Below are 9,250 nucleotides of genomic sequence, written 5' to 3' on the forward strand. Positions count from 1 at the left end.
GAGAAATAGAGAAAAATAAGGCCTCCCCTCAACATGCCAATTAGAAGGCTTGGATTCGGTCTGCCCGATTAGTGAGGCGATGAGCACCTGGGCGGCTAGCCGCAGGTCACCGAAGACAGGCACGAATTGACATCAGTAAGGCTTCCCCACAATACAACAATATTAAGCTTGGATTCGGTCTGCCTGATTTAAGGCGGTAAGCGCCAGCAAAGCTCGACCAGAGTATGAGCTGCAGGTCACCGAAGATAGGCACGAACCAACACTAATAAGTCTCCCCCACAATAAGGCAATGAGAAGGCTTGGATTCGGTTTGCCTGATAGGTTTTGTAAGCCCCTGCAGGCAGAGCAGAGCATGCGCTGCAGTTCACCGAACACAGGCACGCATCAGCGCCTAAAAACCTCCTCACAACATGGCGAAGAGAGGACCCGGATTCGGTTTGCCTGATAGGACTTGTAAGAGCCTGTGGCAACTCTAGCAAGTAGAGCAGAGTGTGTGCCGTGGGACACCGAAGACAGGCGCGTATCAACGCTAAAAAATAAAAAGAAAGGGGGATCTGTGGGGAGCAATCCGGACTAGACTAAGTTACTCGAATTAAGACTTATTCTATGCATCTGCTCTCCCACAATATGGCGCTGGGAGAGAAGTAAACAGCTTCCGCACAGCTGCCTCCAGTTCAACCAATTAACTGTAGGACTTGCTCCTGATTGGAGGAGAGCAGCGTACTCGGCGTGTGGGCAGCCGAGTTGGGATTGGCGGAGGAGGACTATAAAGGAGGAGAGAGACGGCATGCACGGGGAACATCTATGGGGAACATCTAGCTGAAGGAACACCTGTGCAGCCCCCGAGAAGAGCCGGCCGGCGGTGTGCCGCTCCCCTGCGGAAGTGGGGAATGTGGCTAGGGGGAACTGCCCTTCCACGGAGGTGGAAGGGATAGTAGCCAACCCGGGAAGAACCAGCAGCAAACCCGGGGAGGGCCGAGCAGACGAAAGAACAGCGCAGGGTCCTGTGTCGTTCCCCCACGAAGACGGGGAGCGACAATTATAAATTCCTCTGATAAGCCTAATTAGCATTTTTTACTGCTATTATTTTAAACATCACCTTTCTTCAGATGGGCATTGTGGTGCAGTGAGTTGAGCTGCCACATATGACACCCCGATACCATAGCAGAGTGTTGTCTGAAATCCAGGCTGCTCCACACTTCCATTCCAGCCTTCCCTGTGATACACCTAGGAGGCAGCAGATGACGGCTCAAGTACTTGGGTTCCGGCCACTTATGTGGGAGACCCAGATGGAGTTCCTGGCTCCTAACTTTAGTCTGGCATGGTACTGGCTGTTGTGTAAATTCGAGGAGTGAAATAGTAGATAGAAGATCCCTCTCTTTCTCTGTGACTTTGCCTTTCAGGTAAATACTAAATACATCTTTTAAAAAATAACTTCTCTCTCTCTCTCTCTCTTTTTTTTTTTTTTTTTTTTTTTGACAGGCAAAGTGGATAGTGAGAGAGAGAGACAGAGAGAAAGGTCTTCCTTCCATTGGTTCACCCTCCAATGGCCACTGCGGCCGGTGCACCACGCTGATCTGAAGCCAGGAGCCAGGTGCTTCTCCTGGTCTCCCATGGGGTGCAGGGCCCAAGCACTTGGGCCATCCTCCACTGCACTCCTGGGCCACAGCAGAGAGCTGGCCTGGAAGAGGGGCAACTGGGACAGAATCCGGCGCCCCGACCGGGACTAGAACCTGGTGTGCCGGCGCCGCAGGTAGAGGATTAGCCTATTGAGCCACGGCGCTGGCCAAAAAAAATAACTTCTTAATTGGTGTTAGGAATGTGATTGATTTGTGTGTGGTTGATCAGATTTAAAAAAAACTTCTCAGGGGGCCAGCATGATAGCATAGCCAGTAAAGCCACCACCTGCCATGCAGGCACTGGATAAGTGTCCTAGCTTCTCCACTTCTGATCCAACTCCCTGCTAATGGCCTGGGGAAAGCAGCAGAATGTGGGCAAGTGTTTGGGTCCTTGCCATCCTTGTGAGAGACCCAGATAGAGAGCTCCAGTACCCTGGATTTGTCTTGACCCAGCCCTGACTGTTGCAGCCATTCGGGTAGTAAACTATCAGATGGAAGATCTCTCTCTCTCTCTCTCTCTCTCTCTCCATTTGTTTGTACCTCTGACTTTCAAATAAATAAAAAAATCTTAAAAAAAAAAAATCTCAGAACTGGAGTTGTGTCCCAGTGGATTAAACTATAGCTTACAACGCAGGCATCCCATATGAGAGCAAAGGTTTGAGCCTGACTGCTCTGCTTCAGATTCAGCTGCTTGTTAATGTGCCTGAGCAGACTGCAAAAGATGGCCCAAGTACTTCAGATCCTACAACACAGGAGACCCAGAAAGAGTTCCTGGCTCCTTGCTTTGGCCTTATCCAGACCTGGCTGTTGCAACAAATGGAAGATCTTGCTCTCTGCCTTCCACCCTCCCTCCCTATCCCTCTGCTTTTCAAATAAATAATCCTTTAAAAATAAGTATAAAAATTCTCTTCCTCTGTTTGGATAACCTTTTTAAATATGGGGTCAGTTCTATTTGTATAAAGGTTTCACTTTTGTATTTTTTTCACAGGTCTTTTGTTCCTATTGTCCATTCATATGAATGAATTAAGAACTAAACACACTTTGCTTTAGTATAAGTAATGTGTGTGGGTTTTGTCTTCAACTGTTTATGTTTGCTTCTCCAGGAAGCTTTCTCCTTGGCTGGAATGACTGGCAGGATTTCTGTGTTAAGTAGGCGGGACTTGTGCACAGGAAGTCTTCCCTGTAGGATTTCCTGTGGGAAAGGAGTGGGCAAGCAGGCTGGGGAACCCCAAGGGTCCAGGTAGAGGGAGTGGAGATGGAGAGGCATTCTGAATTTTTTTGACTGTTTCCCTGTGAGCTCATTAGAAAGATTCAAGGTTTCTTCAAAATCTCCCCTTAGGCCACCAGCCCCTGTCTAGGAAGACTCTCTTGCTGTCTAAAAGCAGTGCCCTGAGTGGTAGCCGGAGGGCAAATGTCTCATTCTGTTTACATAGGTCACAGGAAGGGGGCCCAGCCTCCCAAGGCACTGAATCCTGATCTTTAATGAGACCACTGGTGATTGCCGGAGAGCCCTTCGTGGCCCTGTTGATGGAGTGTGGGGCTACCCTGGTCAGCGCTGTCTGCAGTACTTCCTCTTCAGGCCCTCCCTCAGCTCTGTGTCCTTCAGAAATGTCTCAAAACAGGTGGTGAGCCCACGGCCCCTTTCGTTTCCTATTGCTGTGCTGATCTCATTCTCCTTAAGGAGTCTTCTCTGTCGCTTTGGAATGTGACAGTAGGAGAGGCCAATGTGCATGCTCACCCATCAGTTTGTGGTCGTACAGTCCTAGGCACAAACACATATTTGAGAAGCAAACATACTAAGGGATCCGGCCCAGCCTTGGGGGAAGGTGGATTTCTATTAATCACCTGGAGATTGTCTGCATTTCTCAGTTGCCTAATTTATGCTTCTTTAAAAGATTAATGCTGAATAATGGTTGGGAGTAACAGTGATGAAGTTTGAGAAAATTTAAAGCGGCATTTTTCAAATTGCTCTAGAGGATTATGTGAATCTGAAAAGACAGATTTGCTCACTGCTGCTCGTTGCTTTTTCAGCTCCTCCACCTCAGGATTTGGACTTGAGGACTCCAGTTCCACAGTAGCTGTGAGGGGCCGCTTGCCAAGCTGTTTTCTGTAAGAAGTGTTACACAATGCGTACAGTCTCCAGGCACATAAACGTCACTTCACTTCTACTTCTGATGTCTGTTCCTAGGAATTGCTTCAACAAGTACTCAGCTTAAAGACAAAACCAATGACAAACACTTTGAGTATATCAAACAGAGCCCAAGCTTCGTAATGAACAAAAGCAATGAACAGGGGGGCCAGCTGTGGCATAGTGGGTAAAGCTGCCACCTGCAGTGCCAGCATCCCATATGGGCACCAGTTAGAGTCCTGGCTACTCCACTTCCAATCCAGCTCTCTGTTGTGGCCTGGGAAAGCAGTAGAAGATGGCCCAAGTCCTTGGGTCCTGTACCTGCTTGGGAAACCTGGAGGAAACTCCTGGCTCCTGGCTTTGGATTGGCGCAGCTCTGGAAGACCTCTCTCTTTCTCTTCCTCTCCTTCTCTCTCTGTATAACTCTGACTTTCAAATAAATAAATAAATAAATCTTTAGGAAATAAAGAAAAGCAATGAATGGTGTGCTCTGCAGTTAGTAAACCCCAGGTCATGTCTGGCTGGGCCACTTACTAACCTGGTGGCCTTGGTCAAAACATTTGGATTTTCTAAACTTCTGTGTTCTGAGGCTTAAAATGATCATCATAATAGCGCCTCCCTCATAACGTGGTTTTGAAAATTAAAATAATGAATATGAATCTCCTGGCACAGTTCCTGGAAGACAGTGAGAGCCCAGGTAGCTGTTAGCACTTATTATTTACACTTGGAAATAATTCACATCTATATTACAGAACAGTTCTGGAGTAAACATCCAATTTTAATGCTATCTCACTAAAACATTGACAAAATACAGAGAAATATTCCTTGCTTCCTGGTCACCCCTAAATACTCTTTTTTTTTTGGGGGGGTGGGGGACAGGCAGAGTTAGACAGTGAGAGAGACAGACAGAGAGAAAGGTCTTCCTTTTCTGTTGGTTCACCCCCCAAATGGCCGCCATGGCCGGCACGCTGCGCCGATCTGAAGTCAGGAGCTGTTGTGGTTTTGTTTTTTAATTGTAGTACAATACACAAAACATAACACTTGCCGTGTTGGCCATTTTTAAGTGTCCAGTTCAGTGACATTAAGTGCATTCACACTGTTGTGCAACCATCACCGCTGTCCATATCCAGGATTCTTTTCCACTTGCAAAACTGCAACTCTGAACAGTGACTGCCCAGTCCCCTCCCCCAGCCTCTGACAACCACCTTCTACTTCCTGGCTCTGTGGATCTGCTGACTCCAGGTAGCTCATAGTGTTAGTCTTGTGACTGGCTTACTCCACCCAGTAGAATGTCTGTGAAGCCCTAGTAGCATGTGTCATCTTTTCATTGCTTTTAAAGACTGAATAATATCCCATTGTATTTATGTACTGGATTTTGCTCATCCTTTCACCTGTCCGTGGACTCTTGGGTTGCTTCCACCTTTGGGCTATTATGAACATGGGTGTGCAGATATCTGTTCGAGTCCCTGTTTTTATTTCTTTTGAGAATCTGCCCAAAAGGGGAATTGCCAGATCATAAGCCACCTGGTCTTAAAATTCTTATTCTTATCATTGGGAGTCCTATGCCAGTTTGCCATGCCTGTTTGAGGGATTTAGAAATCACACACCATATTTGTTTTCTTCTGTTGCACAGATAAATCTGCTGATGCATCTTTTCAAAGAGGGGAGGCAGAGTCCTTTTCCTCAACCTGGAACAGAGCCATCCTTTGCTGTATCCCTGTGATAACCTGGCAAGAGCCACTCTCAGGGTCCCAGGGCTGTTTGGGGACTGTTTATGTAAGATAGGTGCACCGTTTCTATTAGGCACTGGGAAGTTCTTCAAGAACATTCTCTCAACTACTCTACATAAGGAAAAAGGGAGACCTTCACTCTTCCGTGGAAACCCACTTCCGCTCCACAGCTCTGCAAATGCTCTGGAACACCTGAAGCGTGGTGCCAAGGGTGTGGTAGGCACAGGGGCACAAGACTGTGTGAGGTTTGGTCCCCTGGACTGAGGGACTTTGGTTTGGTGGAGCTCATAGGCATCCCCCAACACTTCCTTAAAGCGTGGACTAGAATTAGGTCATCTGGCACCAAGATATTTTAGAAGTCATCAGTTTTTTGGTGTTTCGGCAATAGCAGATCTGAGTTTGGTACGATCTGAAGCTGGAAAATTTGTGGGCCACCTAAGAAAAATAATACAAAATTGTGAATTCAAAATTAGGCATAAAGTTTTGAAAGGGATCAGCCCAAATGTGTGGAGTAGGAGTGGGGTAGGGGTGTGTGTGTGTTCCTAGAGTAAAATATTCACTTATTGCATGGTAAATCCACTTTTGATTTGAGGAATAATAAAAAGATCCTTTATCCTGAAGCTCTCCCTGAAAAGCCCTAGCATGTGCTTAGCGTTTCTATCATTGTTTTCCTTCCATTGTTACAAGATTAAAAGGCTAGGGGTGGGCATGGTGACACAGCAGGTTGAGCTGCCATTTGTGATGTCCACAAACCATAATGGAGTGCCTGTTCAAGATCTAGTTATTCTATTTCTGATCCAGCTTCATGCTAATGTGCCTTGGAAGGCAGCAGAAGCTGGCCCAAGTGCTTGGATTCCTGCCACCCATGTGAGAGACCGGAATAAAGTTCTTGGCTCCTGCCTTCGGCCTGGCCCAGCGCTGGCTGTTGTGGGCAATTGAGAAGTGAACCAGTGGATGGAAGAGCTCCCTGTCTGTGTCTCTCCCTCTCTGCCACTCTCCTTTTCAAATAAATAAAATTAACAAATCATTTTGCTAAAAAGATACATATATATGTAAAAAGAGGTTAAAAGGCATGGTAATGGAACAATTTGGGTGCCAGATATTACTTAAGCCTATACTATCTTCAATTATCTAGGGACAAAGAACACTTCAATGGCAAAGATAAAGAATGGAGGATGAACAAGGTGTTTTATTTTTTTCCAAAAGTAACCTTTTATTTAAGGAGTACACATTTCATAAGTACAACTTTAGGAATACAGAGATTCTCCCCACCACACCCGCCCTCCCACCCCCACACTCACCACACCTCTTCCTCCCTTTCCTTTTCCCAGTCCCATTCTACATTAAGATTCATTTTAAATTAACTTTACACACAGAAGACCAACTCTATACTAAATAAAGTTTTCAACAATTTGCATGAATACACACACACACACACACACACATACAAACTGAGAACAAGTATCACAGTTAATTCTCATAATACAACTCATTGAGGACAGAGGTCCTGCATGAGAAGTTAGTGCCCAGTGACTCCTGTTGTCAATTTAACAATTAACACTCTTGTGTATATGTCAGTGATCACCCAAGGCATTTGACGTGAGCTGCCAAGGATATGTAAGCCTTTTGAATCCACAGTCTCTGTCAGTATTTAGACAAGGCCACAAGCAAAGTATAAATTCTCTTCCCTCTTTGGAGAAAAGTACCTCCTTCTTAGATGGCCACTTCTTTCCACTGGGGTCTCACTTACAGAAATCCTTCCTGTAGGACATTTTTTTGTCACAGTGTCTTGGCTTTTCATGCCTGAAATGCTCTCATGGGCTTTCCAGCCAGACCAGAATGCCTAAAGGCTGATTTTGAGATCAGAGTGTTACTTAAAGCGATTGTCATTCTATGAGTCTGCTGTGTGGACTGCTTCCCATGTTGGAACATTCTCTCCTTTTAAATTCTACCTATTATTAGAAGGTGTTTTAAGATACCCCATTTATTGCAGAGAATTTGAAAAAGCACAGAAAGCAAAACAAATTCATTTGCTGATAATTGTTACCAGCATTTGGGCAAAATGTCATCACAATCTGTTTTATATTCCCTGAATTTGTAACTTGCTTGTTGTTTTGCCTAATAATACTCATGAACATTTCTGGGCCAAGTATTTTGTAAATATATATTAAGCAATTTTAAGGAACTTTTTCTTATGAGAAGGAAAAATAAGACAATAGTATCATTGATCTGATCACAAAGGCTACTTTGCTGGATATTACAACAAAATGCAGTTGCTGCCATCTAAAGGAAAAATGTTAAAAACACCGAAATGACATTTTAAGATAAATGATCTATTAAACTGAGATACTAAATCTGTGTTTTTTTTCCTTCCTTTTACCCTGTTGCTTTTTGTTCCTTTAAAAAGTGATCATTTCACTGAATAATCCATTCTTAAATGAAAACAATAAAGACACATTTGTTTGCCTCTAACAAGTATAAAAATATTATGAAAAGAGAGTAAAAAGATTCAATTTTGGAAAATTGAATGTGCGCAGGGAACAGCAAGCCTTCTTCAGGGTCACTCCCCACCTGACGACAATACCTCAGCCCTGGGCACCAGGCTGGAATGCTGCAGGCCGTGAGTGTTACTCCTGCAGACAAACATGCATGGAAAGACTGTGTGGGTTTGGGAAGGACACCCTGACACTCTTCCCCGCCCCTCCCAGCCTTAAAAAGCGGGGTAGGCTCTAAGACCTACAATCATCTCACTGCAGTGTAGTGCATGCAGTGGGAGGAAAGAAGACAAAGCAAGCTAGGTCTCTAATCACATTTCCCAGGGACCACAGGTCTGGCTGCTCTTCAAACTGAGCTAGAAAGAGGGCAAAATGTTCAAGTTTTCACCCTGTTTCTGGCACACCCCGAGGCAAATGGCCAACCGCTTTCATGGTGATTTCTGTGCAGGCTTTGAATAAGGACTGGAATAAAAAATATCTCCGCCTTCCTTTCAGGGATTGAAGGACACTGTGAGGATGCCAGGGTAACCGCTTTGTTCTAAAGTGCGGTCATTTCTTTCCCCCTTTCTCAGTCTTCTACTTGTGAGTCACTTTCTGCTGCAGTGCTAGGAGAGGCAAATAGCAAAGGATTATTTTTGAAAACTTGAGATTTCAATCTGGGTCTTCGATTTCTGTTCCCTCCTTAGTTTTATTCTTTTTTTTTTTTTTTTTATTTTTGACAGGCAGAGTGGACAGTGAGAGAGAGACAGAGAGAGAAAGGTCTTCCTTTTGCCGTTGGTTCACCCTCCAATGGCCGCCGCTGCAGCCGGCGCACCGCGCTGATCCGTTGGCAGGAGCCAGGATCCAGGTGCTTTTCCTGGTCTCCCATGGGGTGCAGGGCCCAAGCACCTGGGCCATCCTCCACTGCACTCCCTGGCCATAGCAGAGAGCTGGCCTGGAAGAGGGGCAACCGGGACAGAATCCGGCGCCCCGACCGGGACTAGAACCCGGTGTGCCGGCGCCGCAAGGTGGAGGATTAGCCTATTGAGCCACGGCGCCGGCCACTTAGTTTTATTCTTAATTGTGACCTTCATATGATTAAAAGAATGAATCCCATTTTTGTCCTGAGGACGAATATAGCAAGTTGCACCAGGATTTCACAGCCTACTTCTTTCACATAGGGGTCATTTTCATTTGGTTTGTTCTCCGTCACTCTTAGATTTGTTGTCTCCTACTCCTGTCTGCACACAGATCTCTGGAAGTCTCGATCTTTCTTTATAGGTCATCTCCATTTTTGTG

General features: G+C 45.5%; 1 long non-coding RNA gene across 4 annotated transcripts in view; it reads left to right on the forward strand.

Moving 5' to 3' along the window:
• The window catches only part of LOC138850578 (uncharacterized), a 47,383-nt gene extending 39,398 nt beyond the window's left edge, over positions 1–7,985 (forward strand). For 2 of the 4 annotated variants that reach the window (XR_016219870.1, XR_016219876.1), the window contains exons 3-5: positions 3,053–3,244; positions 3,651–3,762; positions 5,381–7,985. This is a non-coding gene — a long non-coding RNA (uncharacterized LOC138850578). The remainder of the gene's footprint in view (positions 1–3,052; positions 3,245–3,650; positions 3,763–5,380) is intronic. The other 2 variants (XR_016219874.1, XR_016219883.1) reach the window with 2 other exon arrangements.
• The last annotated feature ends 1,265 nt before the right edge of the window (positions 7,986–9,250 follow it).

Source organism: Oryctolagus cuniculus, chromosome 1 (assembly GCF_051225735.1).
Source record: "Oryctolagus cuniculus isolate XC-2025 breed Fujian yellow rabbit chromosome 1, ASM5122573v1, whole genome shotgun sequence".
Taxonomy (NCBI): domain Eukaryota; kingdom Metazoa; phylum Chordata; class Mammalia; order Lagomorpha; family Leporidae; genus Oryctolagus; species Oryctolagus cuniculus.